Source organism: Lepus europaeus, chromosome 2 (assembly GCF_033115175.1).
Source record: "Lepus europaeus isolate LE1 chromosome 2, mLepTim1.pri, whole genome shotgun sequence".
Classification (NCBI taxonomy): Eukaryota; Metazoa; Chordata; class Mammalia; order Lagomorpha; family Leporidae; genus Lepus; species Lepus europaeus.
In genome coordinates, this window is record NC_084828.1 from 29,029,411 (window position 1) to 29,033,154 (window position 3,744).

The window sequence follows — 3,744 nt, forward strand, 5'->3', positions numbered from 1 at the left end:
AGAACAGGAAAGTGTGATAGTGAAAAAAAATCATACAAAATTTTCTAGTAGGCAGCAAATAGATGGGTTTTGTTCCTTAATCCATTCAGCAAGTCTATGCATTTGAACTGGTGAGTTGAGTCCATTGTTCAACGTGACTATTGATAAGTAGTGACTTTGCCCTGCCATTTTCCCAAAGATATTTTCTAGTACATGCTTTGTGCTTCCTATGATCTTTTACTGGTAGATTTTCTTCCTTCACCTCTTTCATACTGATGGCTGTGTTTCTGTGTGTAACACATCTTTAAGCATCTTTTGCAGGGCTGGAGGAATGGTGACAAATTCTTTCAATTTCTGTTTGCTGTGAAAGGTCTTTATTTCACCTTCATTCACAAATGTGAGCTTTGCAGGATATAATATTCTGGGCTGGCAGTTTTTCTCTTAGTACCTGGGCTATATCTAGCCATTCCCTTCTAGCCTGTAGGGTTTCTGATGAGAAGTCTGCTGTGAGTCTAATTGGAGATCCTCTGAGAGTAATCTGACATTTCTCTCTTGCATATTTTAGAATCTCTTCTTTCTGTTTCACTGTGGTGAGTTTGATTACAACGTGTCATGGTGAGGATCTCTTTTGGTCATGTTTATTAGGGGTTCTATGAGCTTCCTGTACTAGGATGTCTCTGTCCTTCTCCAAACCCAGGAAGTTCTCTGCTAGTATCTCACTAAAAAGGCCTTCTAATCCTTTCTCCCTCTCCATGCCTTCAGGAACTCCTAGAACCCGAATGTTAGTTTTTTAATAGTATCCTGTAGATTCCCAGCAATATTTTTTAGATTTCTAATTTCCTCTTCTTTTCTTTGGTTTGCCTGTTTCCTTTCCTGTTCTCTGTCTTCCAAGTCCGATATTCTCTCTTCTGCTTCACTCATTCTGTTTTCAAGGCTCTCTAATGTGTTTGTCATTTCATCTATTGAATTCTTCATTTCATCCACTGAATTCTTCATTTCATTTTGATTCCTCCTTAATATTTCATTTTCACAAGAGAGATTTTCTATCTTGTCCATTAAGGATTTCTGTAGTTCAAGAATTTGTTTTTGAGAACTTCTTAATGTTCTTATCAATTGTTTGAGATCCGCTTCTTGCATTTCTTCTATCTCATCATCTTCATAATCTTGAATTGGGGTGTCTTTTTCATTTAGGGGCATCATAGTGTCTTCCTTGTTCTTGTTACCTCGGTTTCTGCATTTGTTGTTTGGCATTGTGGAGATATTCTTTGGTTTCTTCACTGTGGTGTTTTTTCTTGTTACACTATGGCTCTATATTAAGTGGACTGTCTGCTTTCGGTGGAGCCTTAGAGGCTTGAGATGAGTGTGGCCTGAGAGCTCTGTTTGGTTCTTCAGGGTTAAGGGTGTGCCAAAGGTCACTCACCCAGGTTGTTCTCTCGCTTGCTCACTCTCTCTCTCTCTCTTTTTTTTTTTTTTTTTTTGATTCAAAAGGGAAGTAATTCCACACAGCTGAGTGGAATTGAGGGTAGTTGATGTATGAAATCTGGCCCCTGTGGGTATTATTCTGCTCTACCCCAAGGACCCCACAAAGGGTCTATGCAGCACTCAGTGTAGTCTCAAATTTCTCTGCAGTCTCTCACAGGGTTGCCAAGGTTTCCGAGTTAGTGTACTCAGTGAGATCTATTGCCTACCCTTAGATTTTCACAATCTCAGTTGAATTGAAAAAATAGTCTTTTTAATAAACAGTGCTGGGAAAACTTGAAATTCACATGCAGAAGAATAAAACTAGACCTAATTTTTCACCATGTAAAAAGATTAACTCAAAAATGATAAAGAGGTTGGCAATGTGGCATAGTGGGAAAAGCCACCACCTCCATTGCTGACATCCATTTGGGTACCAGTTCAAGTCCTGGATGCTCCACTTCTGATCCAGCTCCCTGGTAATACCCTGGGAAAAGCATCAGAAGATGACTCAAGTGCTTGGGCTCCTGCCACCCATGTTGAAGACCTGTATGAAGTTTCTGGCTCCTGTCTTTGGCCTGGCTCAACTCTGGCTGTTGTGGTCACTTGGGTAGTGAACCAGCCAATGGAAAATCTCTTTGTCTCTCTCTGTCTCTCCATTTCCCCATAACTCTTTCAAAAAAACAAATAAATATTTTAAAAATGAATTAAAGACCTAAATGTGAGGCCTGAAACTTTGAAAAATTAGAAGAAAGCAGAGAAAACCCTTCAAGGTATTGAAATGAGCAAAGGTTTTCTAGATCACAATCCCAAAACACAGGAAATAAAAATAAAAATAGACAGAAGAAATTTCATCAAACTAAAGAGCTTTTGCACAGCAAAACAAACAATCAACAAAACTAAGAGATAATGCACAGAATGAGAGACAGTACACAATCAACAAAACTAAGAGATAATGCACAGAATGAGAGACAGTACTTGCAAGCTTTACATACAATAAGGAGTTCATAGCCACAATGTATAAGGAATCCAATTCAGTAGCAAAAATAACAAATAATCCTGTTTTTTAAAAGGACAGTAGATCTAAACAGACATTTCTCAAAGGAAGACATATAAATGGCCAAGAGGTATATGAAAAAATGCTGACTATAATTAATCATACGGGAAGTGCAAGTCAAAACCACAATGACATATGAATTTACTATTGAAAGACAACAAATCTGGTGTGGTTTGGGTGAGAATTGAAGAAGACAATGAAAATAAACTACCTAGAGAAGATAGAATGGTTCCATTTGTATCTATTGATACAAAAGAAAGCATCAGAATTGTGCTGGTTCTTTTAGAATATCATATTGTTTATCTAAATGAAGTAGAATAGTTAAGAATGGAATGCCTACAGATTGATGAACAACTAAGACAGATGAGTTCTAGGTCTCATAGTGGAAGAGGCAGACATTGTCGGACCCTAACCCTAATTACACCTCCAGGTGTGGTACACATCCTGAACATAAAAACAAGCTGAGTTGTCATTAGCCAGAGAAGATGACTGAGAAAGCCAACAACAGTGTGACAGCAGGAGACAGGAAGAAGACCATGTGTTGGCAAATTCTCCATCGGTTCTGTGCTCAATGCTCAACAATCCAGACAGCAATCCATACAGCTTACTTAATAACACAGAATCAGATCAGATTGCAGACACAGATCCCAGTGAATCTCATCACAGTACTAACAATCCTAGGCTGTCTCACACATTAAGGACTGATGAAGATGCTATTCTGATGTATGAAATGAATGAACCTGATAGAGCTTCAGTGGTTACTCACAGTTGCAGATTGTATTTCTGGAGCTCAGTCTCAGAGCAGACAAAGAAACTTCCCAAGGGAAACTTTAGCTAAAAACAAGAAAGAAACAGCAAAAGAGGTGATTAAAGAGAAAAGTCCTTCAGAAAAAAGTAATAAATGACCCAACTAGTGCTCCTGGTGATGATATTCCTAAGCTACAGCATACCCCAGGAGAAAAAAGATTAATACCTTAAAAGACAAAAACACTCAAGAAGCAGCAGTCCTGAATGATATTTAACAAACTAAAGAATATCCTAGTTTACAGTTCTTTTACATTACATTTACAAGAGTGCTTATACAAACTTTCTTTTTTTTTTAATTTTTTGACAGTCAGAGTGGACAGTGAGAGAGAGAGACAGAGAAAGGTCTTCCTTTGCCGTTGGTTCACCCTCCAATGGCCGCTGCGGCTGACGCGCTGTGGCCGGCGCACCGCGCTGATCCGAAGGCAGGAGCCAGGTGCTTCTCC

General features: G+C 38.8%; 1 pseudogene; it reads left to right on the plus strand.

Moving 5' to 3' along the window:
• Nucleotides 1-2,629: 2,629 nt before the first annotated feature.
• Nucleotides 2,630-3,516, plus strand: LOC133750630 (RNA-binding protein FXR1-like; annotated as a pseudogene).
• Nucleotides 3,517-3,744: the final 228 nt, after the last annotated feature.